The sequence below is a fragment of the Oryx dammah genome, unplaced genomic scaffold, assembly GCF_014754425.2.
Source record: "Oryx dammah isolate SB20612 unplaced genomic scaffold, SCBI_Odam_1.1 HiC_scaffold_17, whole genome shotgun sequence".
NCBI classification, from domain to species: domain Eukaryota; kingdom Metazoa; phylum Chordata; class Mammalia; order Artiodactyla; family Bovidae; genus Oryx; species Oryx dammah.
In genome coordinates, this window is record NW_024070201.1 from 73,701,896 (window position 1) to 73,717,938 (window position 16,043).

At 37.1% G+C, this 16,043-nt stretch overlaps 1 protein-coding gene across 15 annotated transcripts in view; it reads right to left on the minus strand.

Moving 5' to 3' along the window:
• The window catches only part of PHF21A (PHD finger protein 21A), a 185,197-nt gene that overhangs the window by 156,003 nt on the left and 13,151 nt on the right, over positions 1–16,043 (minus strand). For 6 of the 15 annotated variants that reach the window (XM_040259085.1, XM_040259083.1, XM_040259088.1 and 3 more), the window contains exon 2: positions 44–84. The gene's annotated coding sequence lies outside the window, so the exon portion shown is untranslated. Of the gene's footprint in view, positions 1–43; positions 10,188–10,240; positions 10,309–16,043 lie in introns of those variants that run through there. The other 9 variants (XM_040259090.1, XM_040259086.1, XM_040259096.1 and 6 more) reach the window with 6 other exon arrangements.

The following is a 16,043-nucleotide window of genomic DNA, read 5'->3' on the forward strand; positions in this document are numbered from 1 at the left end:
ACGAGCATCAGGCACAGTGTGCCTGCTTGAAAAAAGTACTTACCAATTTTGGGGAAACTGCCTCTCCTTCAGTTCTCTTGTTCCCTATAAGAGAAGAAGGGGAAAATGGAATTAGACTACAAACACAGACTTATGACAAGTCATCAAAAGCTGATAACTTAAAGATTTCTATCTCATTTCCATGAGGAAAAAACCAAAACACACAAGAATCTCCAAAGCTTTAAAACCCAAAAGAAAAAAATAAGGAAAGATATAGGTAGTTTCATTTTTACAAGAGAAGAACTCAAGGGCAATTGAATATCTAATTTTCCAGTTTTTTGTTTTTTGTTTTTTCACTTTTCCACAGCCTTTTCAAGACAAGAAAAAGTAGTTGACAGTTTCCCTTTCCTAAGAGACACAGAAATGCAGAAATACACCCACATCCCCAACAAATGACCTTCACTGTTTGCTGCTTTATTTTACAAATTAGGGCCAATGATGTTGGCCCTTAGGCTGATCTACTTAAAAGGCACTTTTTTTTCAATTAATCTTGAAATGGACCTGTCTTATAAGGCTATAAAATTCAAGCATCTTATATGTATAGTCATAATTTAAATTAAACTTTTCATTCTTAAAGTCCTACCAGTTTAAACTGTGAACCACGTAACACTAAAGTGACTTTCCCTATGCCATATCAGTGATAGAGCCAGGGGAAAAAAGAAAAATCAAGGTTTTGGGATCCCAATCTATGCTCAGTGATGCTTTTATCAACTGTGGTTTTTTAAGATTATCTAAACTCCATTAAGTTGATTTCAAGGTCAGAAAACTCATGTCAAGCTATATTGTTTATTTTTAACTTGTCCTTGCCCCAAACTTTTCTAGTTAAAAAAATTAGTGAACAAAAATTAAAACTTTTTCCTTAGTATTTTAGTATTAACTTATTTAAACTCAACATACCATGCTCTAAATGTATATCATCCTATGCCTTAAACATAGTACATTTGTCCACTGATGTCACTCCAATGGTGTGATGTAAATTCTCATTTCCTTAAGGGATATTTTAAAAAATCTTCATCCAAATCACAAATTTGTATTTAATCATGCACAGTCATACCCAACATATAGTAAAATAATTTTAAAGGGCCTCAATTCATGCAGTTAACATTCATTTCCAAAAGAAATTCAATTTGCTGTTTTATCCTGCCTTTCTTTTAGCAGCAGCACTTTTCTAGAGTTCTAAAGTCCATATACATGGCAATTTTAATCACCAAGATTAGAATGATTACCAACCAAAAGAAAAATCTATAAAATGATCTGTAGAATGATGTGGTTATTAAAAAGTAGATTCTTGGGAATTCCCCGGTGGTCCAGTGGTTAGGACTCTGTGCTTCCACTGCAAGGATCATGGGTTCAGTCCCTGGTTGGAGAACGAAGATCCCACACGCCAAAAGGTATGGCCTCCCCCTACCAAAAAGTGGATTCTCACTAGGAAAAAAAAATATCCAACTATGTGTGATGTTCACAATACACAGCCATATCAAACCATTATGGTGTACACCTAGAACTAATATGATGTTCTATGTCAATTTTAAAAAGTGGATTCTTAGTACAGATCTGTACTACTCAAAGACTACCAGGCAAACAGTAAAGGCTCCTTAGAGAGAACTCCCTAGAAGTCCAGTGGTCATGACTGGGCACTTTCACTGCTGTGCTCAGGTTCAATCCCTGGTCAGAGAACTAAGATTCCACAAGCCAAGTGGAGTGACCAAAAACAAAGTAAATGGTAAGCAGATATTTGTTAAATTAATTAATTGAGTGGAACCTTAACTTTCAGTTGCTGGCTCATTTTCCCTACTAGGCATTTCTTGTTAGCTCTTTCATGCTGGGGATAGATAATCTCTTATGTATCAATCTCCACAGCATTATTTGTTAAATGAGTGACTTTGGATAACAACAGTTGATTGCCCTTTTAAAATATAATGAAAAGGAAAAGATAGATATATTGGATCAAATAAAAATTAGGAACTTCTGTCCATCAAAAAAAAAAAAAACCCACCATTTAAGAGAATGAAAAAGCAATCCACAGAACTGGAGAATTATAACTGCAATACATAACAATAGGTTATACTCAGAATGTATAAAATATGTTGAGACTCAAAGTGGTCAGGATGGGATTGGGATTTCAACTTTTACACAAATGGCATTTGAGAAGGTATAGTCAAATAAACTCTTCTGAAAATCATATTCAGTAAGAAAGGCAATGGATGCACCTTATCTCTGGGGCATTTTCTCCAAAAATAAATAGCAGAGTCAATCCCTAATTGACAAGGAATTTTACCACAAAACTACTTGTAACATTGCTTGCAGGGACTGCAGAAATCACAATGGAAATCAAAGTCTGAGAGGTTAAGTGACTTCCCTGAAAGTCACACAGATAGTTGGTATCAAGCAAGAGAAAAGTATACAGACCCTGAGATCCTTTGACTAAGCTGGCATTTCTACTAGATCACACTTTCTCTTATCCAGTTTCAGCTGTTACTCTCTTAAGAAACTAGGATAAATACTGACCAAATATTTTGGAGGAAACCTTCATATAAAATTTTAAAGAAAAATCACGTAAGTAAGCTCTCTAGGGCTGTTTTAACACTTGAACTCCTTTATGCCTAAGGGATCCCCATGAATAGGCTTCAGAGGGGTTTGCCAACTCCACAATACTATATGCTAAATTGTGAATGTTAGAGTATTCTGGGAAGAAGATCCACAACTTAAATAAGATTCGCAGAGGTTCAGATACCCAAAAAGAGTAAATTATTTTTAGACTAGTGATTCTTAAACATTGCATTAGAACTATCCGAAGTGTTCCTTCTGAAGACTGATTATTAACTGACTACCACTGGGATATTGATTTGAAAAAAGAAAAGCAAGTATTTCTGTAATTTAATAAAAATTAGTTAGCAGCAAAAATATTTACATGTAACTTGTACTTTTTACACCATACATAGGCAAAATGTATGTAAGTCTGAAATCCAAGTTTGACTTCCTCAGGCTAGGTTGATTGGAAAGTCCACATAACTTCTCACATACATTTGACACTTGCAGCTAAAGTAGTTCAAAATTTTAGCCTTACTTGCTTAAATTTTTAAAATAGATTTGTTCCTGAAAAATACATTCAACACACATGAATTGGAGTAATTATTTTTACTTTTAGAGATGAATACTATCTTGTTAACATAACTTCACTTGATTTTTTGCAAACTAAAGATTGTTCCACCTCCTCTCTGAAACTTCACAGGTACTGTAGCTGCTTTAATTACGGCCAATAAAGAAATGAATCATTCAGATTTCTGATATGGTTATAAAATTTTTAAATATCATCAATAAATCTAAGGCGATTAATAACTACTTTGAAAATATCTTTTGTATATAAAACCTTCGTGTATGAAGAATATAAATAAACCAAAAACAAATTTTGCAGAGGAAAAGTTCAACACTAGATTATGTCTTAAATTAGGCTAAAATCCACCCCATTACAAATTTTGAACAATTAAGTTTATAGTCTGTGCTCAATCATAAATTTTGATAAGGGACTAGAATAGCACAGATAATTGTCATTCAAAGACACTTTGAAATGTCACCTTACACAGAAGATTCAATCTCTTCTACTACACCAAGCTGATACACTAATTTCATATACGATAAGTTTTACTGCTTTTTATCTGTCTTTCCTAACTTCTAACAGAGAGTATAATAAGTTTGAAATAAATTTAAATGCAAATAAATGCTCAGATGAAAAAGCAGAATCCTGTTAAAGGAGATTTAGTCCTTTAGGTGCAGCCCAATATCACAATCATCCCTCTTGCCCCAAGCCCTCTTAATCTCACCCTCTCAAGGGCATCCCTCTCCCCTCTCTTTCCTGAAACATCAAATTTTCTTTCACTACTGGATCATTTTGCTTCTTTTATCTAAAAAAAATAGCCTTCCAAAACTCCATATTCTTCTGTAGTTATTGTCTTCTGTAATTATTATCTGCACTGCAACTTGTAGCAAAACCCCCTGAAAGAGTTAACAAAAGTCACTGTCCCCAGTTCCTCTCCTTTCATTCTCTATTGAACCCATTCCATTAGGGCTTTTGCCTCCTTCAGTCTTGTCTAGAACAGTGACCTCTCTGTTGCTAAATCCAGCAGTTAAGTCTCAGCCCTCATTTCCCTGTTCACACGGTATTATCTGACCCTGTTAATCGTCCCTTCCTTCATGAAATCCTTTCTTCTCTTGACTGCCAGGACACCAATCACACCTCACTTTCTTCCCAATCTCTTTAGGCACTCTTCTGGGTTTCTTCTGCTAGTTCTTTCTCACCTCTCAAGACCTGAAATGTTGAACTCCCCCAAGGCTCAGTTCTTGGAACTCTTCCCATTAGGTAAACTCATCCAGTCTCATAGCTATAAAAGGATCTGTACACTGGTGACTCCAAAATTTGTTTGTATCTCTGCCAAGACCTGTCCCTTTATTTCCAAACCTACATATCATATCAAACTGCCCATTTGACACCTGTCAAATTGGCTTCTCAAGCTCAACAAATCTAAAACTAAACTCTTGACTACCTATCCCCCAACTTCCTCCCCAGAGTCATCCTTATTTCAGTAAATGGAAACTCCATCCTTTCAGGACAAAATCTTAAAGTTATCACTGACTCCTCTTTCCCATATCCTACATCCAGTCCAATAACTGAACTTCTTGCCTCTGCCTTCAAAATACATGGGACTGTGACCACTTGTCTCAACTCTACTAGCACCTCCTTAGTCCAAGTCACCATCATCTTTCACCTACGTTATTGCAACAGCCTCCTACTTGGCCAGCCTCCCCACTTCCATCTTTGTCCTCCAAAGTCTAGTCTGTCAGTAGCCTTTTTAAAAGACAGATCTAGTCATGCCTCTGCTCAAAATCCTCCAATGGCTTCTCATCATGCTTAGAGAAAAAGCTGAATTCGTCTACAACGGCCACAGGCCCTAGTGATGTGGGCCTCGGTTACTCTTAGACCTCACCTTCTTCCCTCTCCCCATTCCTCAATTTATTCCAGCCACCCTGGCCTCTTTTCTGTATTTCAAAAACTCCTAACAAGTTCTCTTCTCAGGGCTCTTCTGGAACATTCTCTCCCATCAAATACCTTCAACAGTTCACTTCCTCAAATGTCAGAAAAACTACAGCAGCTGCAAGAGTAGAATACTAAAACAAAGATTAAAACGTTCATCAGAACTGTCCCCTCCCCAAACGTTCACTTTAGGGACATTCTTTCTTACACCAAGAATACCCTTTTTTTATCTTCTCTCTGCCTATCCAAGTCCTACTCAACCATTAGGAGCCAGATGAAGACTCATTGATTAACAGCCTTTCCAACTCCCAGTTCTCCATTCTTTTAATTCGCGAAGTGTTTATCATCTTTCTCATCCATCTTAGAATTTAACCAGGTACTATTTCACACTGTAACTTACATGTCTCATTTCCCTAACTACACACACACACACACACACACACCCTCATTCATCTTAGAATTTAACCATGTACTATCTCACACTGTAACTTACACGTCTCATTTCCCTAACTATACACACACACACATCCCCCACATGTGTAGAACAGAAATAATGTCCTGCACAAGCAGTTCTCAAACTTATATCAAGGTAACTTTAAAACTTCAAAAAATGTATAGATTCACATGCCCTACCCTTAAAGATTCTGAATTCATTATGTCTGATTTAGAGCCCAGATATCTGTAATTTTTTTAAGTTCCTCCAGAAGATTCTGATGCAGAGCCAAGATTAGAAACCATTGCCTTATACATCTCTATTACCTTCAGGACCTAGGAAAGTAGGCCTTCAAATAGCCTAAAGCTAGAATGGACACCCTAGAGCACCAGATCCATACTTTCATTTCAAGGGGAACAGTGGTCCAAAAAATCTAGATGTCTAGCCACAAGCTATAAAGATTATAAGAGGCAAAGCCCAGTCTAAAACCCAGATTTACTGCTCTCCATCTAGGAATCCTTCCATTACACTGTGCATAAATAAAGTAATAAAAATCCACAATTCAGATAGGCATAGTAAACAGTGATTATCTAATACTTGACCAGTAATTGCAATGCCCACGCTCTAAGACAGTGCACATTATTAGCTTCTATATGCTTGAAGAATGTTAGCAACATTAGCTGACAAGAGTCTTAAAATGCTAGAGATTACAAATTTTAAAAAAAGTTACTTAAATTCTTAGAATACGTACAAAAACTTGTAAAAATCATTTATTTTGTAGTAATATATTACAAAAAAATCAATGGAAAGGAGAATTCTTGCTTCATCATGCTATAAAGTACAAAATTCCTTATTCACAAGCTTCCACAGTGCACAAAGGTGTAAATGTTTTCTGAGTCTAATCATCATAACATAACCTTCTTAATTACAGATCAGACTTAGTAAATCACCCCATATCCCAAGACAACTCAAACTCTTATTTTAATAATCAGTAAACCTCAGGACCAACACTCTAGCCATCATCAACAAAAAACAACTGAGGTATCTATAAAGCATTACAGAAGAGCTTGTATTCATCTTGGTGTATAGGGATTTAAGCCAGTGCCTCCTGTTAACACTAATGGGAGTTCTGGGTGTCAAGTAAGGAGGAGGATCAACGCCCAGCACCGAATCTGTGAAAACCCTTTCTGTGGCACTAACTGCAACTACTGGGACTTGTTCTCTCAGAGATGGGATAATAGACCCAAATTCCTATGTCTCTAAAGAATAAAGATCATTCAAATAAAAGTCACTAAGGAAGGTCACTGGTAAACACTTGATTTTAAAAATACACAAGAAAAAGCTAAACTAAAAGAACAATTACTGCATAAGGGAAATTTTATAAAATAGCACCAATATGCACAGGTGGGAAAAACAAAACAAAACTAGTGAATTGCTGGAGATAAAATATCTCACACAAAAATTCAACAGGGTTAAAACAACTAGAATTTTCTACATTAGAGCACAGGAACCCCAACTGTAGGAGAAGCTTGTCCAAAGAAACACACACACACACAAAACAAAAACTCCTCCCCCGATGGAGCCCTAAGTGCACTGCAATCCTTGCCTTTAAAAAGCACAGAAGAAAACTCCTGCTGCACAGACTGCCTGGAATAATCACAAAGCACTTCCAGACAAACAGATAACAATCACAAGCTGCCAAAGACAACCAAAACTAAAATAAAAACTACAGCACCTTACTGTGTCTCATATTGCCTCACTTCTCACATCACTGCTGTACTCACCAGGCTGAAAAATGAGCAGGTGTGTTTCAGGCCACAGAAAAATTAGTGAGACACACACATGCACTCACACACACACCCCAGTCACAAACACACACACAAAGAGAGTGATATTCTTTCACATGAAAGGGCTTTAAAAAAAAACGCAAGGCTTTGCTGAAGGCCTACAAAAACTAAGAGTAGGCCTTACCGGAGCAGTAAGGAAAAAGCCAAGGTTTATTCCTAATCCACATTTACTAAAAGAATTAACATTTATTTCAATTAGAATGGCTTTGGCAACAATCCATTTTTTAAAGAAAGAAAAATTAAGATTTTCCCCATTTCTATCCTCCAAAGAAAATTAAGATCTTCTTCTGATCTTAGCTCCGCAACACAAATGAAAAAGAACCCTGACTTAAGGCCTGAAAACTAAGTGGTTCCATAACATTCACAGTTAAATAAAAAAAAACTATGTAGTCCAACATATTGATTCTTTATCATCACTGCTATCATTAATGAACATTTAGCTTTTTATCTGTAGTTTGAAATGTCAATGAGAAATTGAAACAGCTATAATATGCTGGGGGTTTTAACTCTGGAAACAAAAACCACAAAGAAACATGACTCTGAAGTATAAAGTCTCAATCATGCTGATAAGTAAGTGGTCCTAAAATTTGAAAGTGAAAGCAATACATACCAAAAAAGAAGTTTGCCTGATATTAAAGCTAGCCTTTAAAACCAAAAATATTTTCTGTTACCGAAGACTGAAATCAGGGCTTCCATTAAACCTGTTTAAAAAAAAAATCCCATGAGCATGGATTTTTTTTCCTAAGTCTCTTCATCAGAGCAGCATGGGGTCCCATTAGGCACCCTATTTTACTTCCACCTTATAAATAACGTTAGCTATTCGCTATTTCCATGGAAACCAAGTACAGAGAAACCACTTAAATGAATACCGGTTAAAGGAATAAGTTTTATTTTAGTAAGGTTTTGCAGCTCTAGATGAACTCTACTGGGGAATACTACAAAGTCTTCTTAAGGATAATTTTTTAAAAGACGTCTTTGGTGTAGTGGGAGTTTATTAAGAGTCCTGTTAAATAAATGCACTCCTTGCACTAAACTAAATATGCCAAACAGCATCATAACATTAAAAGCTATCTTTCCAACGTACTGTACACGGGTTTAGACGCACAACCACCAATGACTGCTTCCTCATGCACTGGGGTGGCATAATTACCCCTACGGGTCTAATTTAAACTAATAAAAGCAAGGAAATTTAGAAATAAGCCTATCATCACCTTGTAGTCACTGCTAACGAACAGCACCCAAAATTGCAGACACACGCACAACTTGCTACTCCTCCAAAGAGAAATGAACAGTAACTTAAGTTCTAAGTTCTTAAAAACTGTTACCGGGTCCAGGGATAGCAGGGAGTCAAAATTCCCTCCTCAATAAACTATTTCACAGTTACAGTGTATATTCCCTAGTCAATCAACACATACATTTTGGTAAGTACAAATAGAATATGCAAGAGAAAGTGTAGAACAAGACTTGGCGATTTTCCACTATAAGCTGACAAATATTGCCCAACATACACTAGAAATGGCCATTTGTGGTGGTCCACACAAAACCTGCAGACAGGAAGTGCTCATAAAATTAAATGCAACTCTTAAGAACAATAAATTCAAAACTAATCATCTTAAGTTTCAAAAGACAGAGAAGAAAACTAAAATCTTTCCAGTAGATATGGTCCTCTATTAAGTTGATAGTGGTTCAGACATCTTCAGTAAGTTAAAAAACAAATGAAAACAACATTATCCTAAAAGATGATTACCAGTAGTAAATTTACAATGTATGTAAAGAGTTAACATTCCAGGACACATACTTTTCATTTGAGTATACCAACATATCTATTGTAATACATGTTCTAAAAACGTAAAATCATTTTTCTTATATGTAAAGTTTGGCAAATGTTGATAATTGTTAAAGTTGGGTTAACAGGTATGTAGGGTTTGCTAATATTCACTCTACTTCTGTGTATGTTTTTAAATTTCCATAAAAAGTTTTTAGAAATCCTATAAAGTTAAGGCTCTTGTCTCAAATATGTTTTTCTCTATGTGTAACTGAAAAAATGGATGAAATGCTTGGTACAGACCTTAGAAGCCACTGAATTTAAATCGAACATACCCATTACATGTAACCACAACTAAAATTTCCAAGTTTTACTTTTTTTACCAAAACAATTCAGTTAACAGTTCAAAAATCACAGGAGAAATCTGAAAAGGAAAGGATCTGCTATTGCGTAATTACCAACAATGAAATGAAAACAATCAATGCCTAATAACAAAGTATCTTTAGCCATATTTTGTATTTTACAAACCAAAGAATTTCTATTAGCCCTCTCTCTACTAATAAATCAAAATACGTCCAGAATAAGCAATACCAACTTCTCCATTTTCTTCTCCAATTAGGTCCACAGGACTACAGAGGGCAATCTAACAAATTAACGCTTCCTATTTCTTTTATCTTGGTTAAGTAACAAGGTTACCCCCTTCCTCTCTAAGATCCCAGTTCACCTCCTATCAGAAAATAATAAAGCAACTTTTGAGGTAAAAAGGTCTTTTTCTATTCTCTCCCTTAGTCCAGATATGAAATGTTTCACAAATCTTTGGTTACTTTGGAAGTGATTTTAAGCTATTATCCAACTCCTGGCTGAGGGGCCAAAATGCAGAGGTTCACAAGCTGTCAAACTTTGAGGTCTATGATAACAAGTCTCTCTGTTTTAAAACTAATCATTGAAATAATGTTCTGTATTTAAGAGAAATAGAATAAGATGATGGTTCCTTTGGAGGGAGTGATGAACAGCAGACAGGGAATGGCCATAAGCACAGATGAAAGTTCAAAGATAATAAAGAAGGGGGAGAGCAAAAGAAATGGAGGGGGTGATGGCAGCATCTCTCTGCAAAGTAGCTGACTTACCATGAACCAGACAGGCTCCTGCACAAGTTTGCTACTGCTAAGTCGCTTCAGTCGTGTCTGACTCTGTGCGACCCCATAGTCGGCAGCCCACTAGGCTCCTGTCTCTGGGATTCTCCAGGCAAGAATACTGGAGTGGGTTGCCATTTCCTTCTCCAATGCATAAAAGTGAAAAGTAAAAGTGAAGTCGCTCAGTCGTGCCTGACTCTTAGCGACCCTATGGACTGCAGCCCACCAGGCTCCTCCGTCCATGGGATTTTCCAGGCAAGATTACTGGAGTGGGGTGCCACTGCCTTCTCCGAACAGCAGTCAAAAGTAGCCCACCTTTTACAAATGAGGCAGGGACATGATTTTCAAAATTGTGTAACTCTTTAAATCAACCCCAAAGAGGCCATTTAGGGTCCACTTCTAACTCCCCTGTTTGTTAAAATAAAATACACTTCTAAACTTCTTACAATTCCATTCACCCAAGAGAAGCAACTTTTACAGACCCTGAATACAGACTGAAATAAAGAGAACACAGAACACACAATATACCTGTTATGCTAATTCTTAAAGTACAAAACTTGACTTCCCAAAACTCTGGCTATTGCAAAGTACGACAAGTTTTTAATTGAAAAAACAAAAAAAAACTACACAACCTGCTATAAAATTGCTTAATTTTAAAAAATATTTGTCGAGCTAAAGTACAACATTTTATCAAAACAACCTTGTTGGAGTTTCTGCTCAGAAAGCAGAAACAATGTTTTAGGAACACAGACAAAATAAAATTGAATAAAGACTTCTATCCACCTACTAGGCCTTTATCAGTGGTGCAGTTGGTAAATGAGAAAAAAAAGTTAATGAAAGCTATTATTCTATTTTTTAACTCAAATGCTCACTACTGGCAACATATACTGTATTTAGGATGTTTGGTAAGCTATTACAAACACACTTGTTGATCCCAGGGAAAAAAACTGCACAGACCAAAGATGAAAAAGGTTTCAGATCTAAACTGGCAATAAATGAATAAAATTAATCCTTCTTCATACTGAATGATCATTCCCCTCAATGACTGGTTTCACTTAACAGATACATACATACCTATAGATATACTTATATGTACCTACATACTAATGAATATATTTAAAACTCAAAAGTACACTTAAAAACTCAAAAAACATTTAAAACTCAAAAACTTAATTCTGAGATCACTGTAAGGCAGAGACAAAGTATGGCTTTTCTCACAATCAACTTGTTCTCAGGCCCAGTTTGTAGGCTCAGTATAGGTAACGCATGATGATTAAATATAGAAAGAAAATAAAATAAATATAGAAAGAAAAAAATCAGGCACCAAATGAGAGGAAATTTCACACAGGAAAAAATGCTCAAAATAAAAAGACACATAAACTGTGTCCATCATTACTAGAAAGCATTCCTATGCCACTTTTATATCTTTGAGGTTCCACATTTGTTTCCATGAGTTACGATACCAAGCATGTGTTGTTCTCAAGTTGTCCTGGGCTGTAGACCCAATGGACTGACCAGCTGATTAGAATTCTGAACTTGTGAGTTGTAATACAATGCCTAATCTGCTACTGCCTTGATGCTAAGTGACCTACAGCAAATATCAATATCTTGGTGCAAAAAAAATCTTTCATCACTAAGAGTTTTAAAAATATAAAGTGCCCTGAAATACTTTTCAAAGTCTCTGTAATAACTGACATACTCCCATGTATTTTATACTTCTCTTAGCAGTTTCCACAAACAAGAACTCATTAGGTCACTTTTCCCATACATATCTTTTCTTATGACATTTCAGGAAAAAGCTCTCATTTCTAACTAAGTTGTTCCATATTTACCCTTTTCCCATAAACTTTTAGTGGGACTGTAACAATAACAGCGGGCTTCTCTGGTGGCTCAGTGGTAAAGAATCCGTCTGCCAATATAGGAGGCCTGGATTCAATGCCTAGGTTGGGAAGATCCCCTGGAGAAGGAAATGGCAACCCACTCCAGTACTCTTGCCTGGAGAATCCCACAGACAGAGGAGCTGGCAGGCTATAGTCCACTGGGTCACAAAGAGTCGGACATGACTTAGCAACTAAACAACAATAACAGTAACAATGATAATCAAGCTTATGAAGTATCTTAAGACAGCCCCACTTTATCTTCATGTCAATCCAAAGAGGTCAATATTATTGTACCTATGTCGTCAGTAAAGAAAGTGAAAAGTCCAAGTGAAAGCAGAATGCTTGGTATGAAGCACTGGTACCCTTCCATCACCCTTTCTTCTTCTTCCTAAACACATAAAAAACACACCAAAAGGAATGAATGAATGTACAGGAGACATATTTGTTAAAAACAGATTAAATAATCAGTCCAAGGTCACACACTCAACTTGAAGTGGTTGTACTGAGAGTCCAGGGGCTTCTCTGGTGGTTCAGATGCTAAGAATACACCTACAATACAGGAGACCTGGGTTTGATCATAGGTTGGGCAGATCCCCTGAGGGAATGGCGGCTACCCACTCCAGTATTCTTGCCTGCAGAATTCCATGGACAGGAATTCCTGGTGAGAGACGAGCCTGGTGGGCTACAAGTCCATGGGGTCACACAGAGTCAGCTGTAACTGAGCAACTAACACACACACACACTGAGATTCCAACCCATAGGTCAGACTTCCAAGCTTAGGCTCTTTGCCCATTATGCAACATTTGTCTCAAACCCTGAGAAGAGAACAAGTCTAGAATTAAGGTTCACTTCACTTCAGTCGCTCAGTCGTGTCCAACTCTTTGAGACCACATGCATCGCAGCACGCTAGGCCTCCCTGTCCATCACCAACTCCCAGAGTTCACTCAGATTCATGTCCATCGAGTCAGTGATGCCATCCAGCCATCTCATCCTTGGTCGTCCCCTTCTCCTCCTGCCCCTAATCCTTCCCAGCATGAGTCTTTTCCAATGAGTCAAAACTTCGCACGAGGTGGCCAAAGTACTGCAGTTTCAGCTTCACCATCATTCCCTCCAAAGAAATCCCAGGGCTGATCTCCTTCAGAATGGACTGGTTGGATCTCCTTGCAGTCCAAGGCACTCTCAAGAGTCTTCTCCAACACCACAGTTTAAAAGCATCAATTCTTCGGCACTCAGCTTTCTTCACAGTCTAACTCTCACATCCATACATGACCACTGGAAATACCATAGTCTTGACTAATAGCTAAAAAGTTACCACTTATTTAGTGCTTACTATGTTGTCAGGCACTTATTTATTCCTTCTAACAACCTCAGAGAGTACTCTTATTTATTCAAACTTTACAGATTAAGAAACTGAGGCAGAGGCACAGCAGATGAAGTGATCTGTCACAGAGCTAATACAAATCCAGACTGCACAGAGCACAGCCAGGATTTGAGCCTATGCAACTGGCTCCAGCTCCAGCGCCCACACTCTTAACCACTGTGCTCTACTGCCATGCTAAAAAACTTCCCTTAGTTTGAACTGCCCGAAAACAAAACTTTTAACCTTTTCACAAAATTAGTCAATTGTAAGGCTTCATGCTTCAACTAATACAGAGAAAACTAGTAGTGCTTTTCTAAGCATGCTCACCAGACTTCTTCACAGGCACAGAAGATATGCCCCTGGTGACTAGATCACTGCAGTGCTCAGGAAGTAGCACACTGTAAATCAGGTTAAAAGCCCCCCACCCATCTCCCTGCACGCTCAGACCCACACTAACCATGCACTGCAAAATACAGGTGATTCAGAGATGTCCCAGTGATATCCTCTATAAAATGAATGTCACTCTGGAAGTACCCAAGTACATATAGTACCTTTCCATCACCCTATCTTCTTCTTTCCAAACACCATAAAAAAACACAGCAAAAGGAATGAATGAATCTAAGCTACTTAAAAATCATAGCAAATGTCCAATGATAACTACAGATTTAAATGAGAAAAAAATGCAAAATTCTCATAGTTTTGTAACTTGTCCAAATTCTACATTCAAAAAGCAGTAGGCCTCTTTGAAAGCTTCAATTCTTAGACTACCTTATTATCATATACGTGCCTTGAAGGGTATCTAGAAAAGTCCATTTTTGCCTCAGATTCTACAAATCTTGATATGCATATTTAAAACAAGATTCATTACTGTTGGATTACAAGTTACTGGGCTTTTACCCTAGTATCTATTAATATGACAATGTAGTTAATAATATAAACAAAAATATTAAGCATGGATTTAATATTTGCAATATTAACATGGAATATACACAGAAAATAAACAGAATAACAGGACTGGACCTGGAGGTACTGAGAACTTGACACAATAAGAACAGGAACTATTGCAGCCCCCTCCATTGACATCGTAAAGTTGCCACATTTTCTGGGCTCTCTTTTGAATTAATGTGGCATCTGTTCCAAGTACAGCATGCTAACATTTTACTAAAAGATATTTTCATTCTACATTTGTATCTGGTTTGCTTTTTATTTGAACTCCTGTTTTATTTCAGTGGTCATTATTTCCTTATACCAAGTTGTCAATTTGGCATTCCTGATCTATCTCCCTTGAGGACAAAAAGGGTGGGGAGGAACCATCAGCTTAAAACCCTCTAACAGCAATAATTACAATATGCTTTGCATATACATTAAATAAAGAGAATAAGCAGCAGAAAGATTTTTGTGGGCTTTTTAGTATCAGGTCCTGATAAGCTAACGGCATCTGTTCCTTTCAGAAAAAGAATTCTGCTCTGAGTTATGTGGGGGGAGGCGGGGGGAGTAGAAAACAAATACTAAATAGAATAATTCAAGTTACAAAGTTTGGTCTTCATGAAATGATGATTTCAATAATTTGCACATATCCAACCCTATCGAGTGATAATTGCTTTTTAAGACAGCCTCAAAACTGCTGCAGCAACAAGCCAAATACAACCACTTGTACTTAACATGCATGCTGCATACTCCACAATGTTACGTCATATCAGGCACAGAGAAGACGCTTACCAAGCTATCCTGCGTTCTATAAACTGCCTAACAACAACAGAAAAAGGCACTGCTATCTCCATAGTGGGAGTAGGAGCTGTCAGGGTAGGCCAGCCTTCTCCCTTTGGTCAACTCTGAAGAAAACAAACAGGGCCTATATTTCTGTCTTTTAAGCTAACCTCTCTCAAGGCCTTTACTCTCGATCATTCAGCCTTCACAGAAAGAAAGGCTGTTGCTTTAAAATTAAAAAGCTGTAAAAGAGCCCCACACCTTGTACTAATGGTCCTCCAGGTGTCCCCCTGGCTACCTCTTCTGCAGAAGAATGGCCTACCTAGGCCGCCAGTCTCCAAGTGGGTGCACCCACTCTGGAGAAAGAAGAGGGCCATCGGAAGAAATTACTGCAACTTATATTTTTAAATCTCATCGTTTTTAAAATTTCTAATTTCCTGTATGTTTTATAACATACATAAAATACTAGGTTCAGGAAATTATATATAAATACACATTTATGGGGGCCATAATATTTAAGTTTGGGTACTACAGGTTAAGAAGACCAAAACTAGAATAAGAAAGCCAGGAAAATTAGTCTCTGCTATTAATATCAACTTACTCAAATTCTTGTCTCTGCCTCAGTTTTACCATCCATGACATATACTGAGTCGTTTGTGCACTTATCAAATTATTATGAGAAATAAAATACTCTCCAGAGCATAGTCTAAGCCACACAAAATGAAAAGCACCTAAGAAGCTACCAATGAGAGATAACCTTAACTTGGCTTATTAAAACTAGTTAACTGCTACACCCTATCAGACCCAATTCTTAGAATTTAAAGGCCATGCTCCAGGACTTCACTAAATA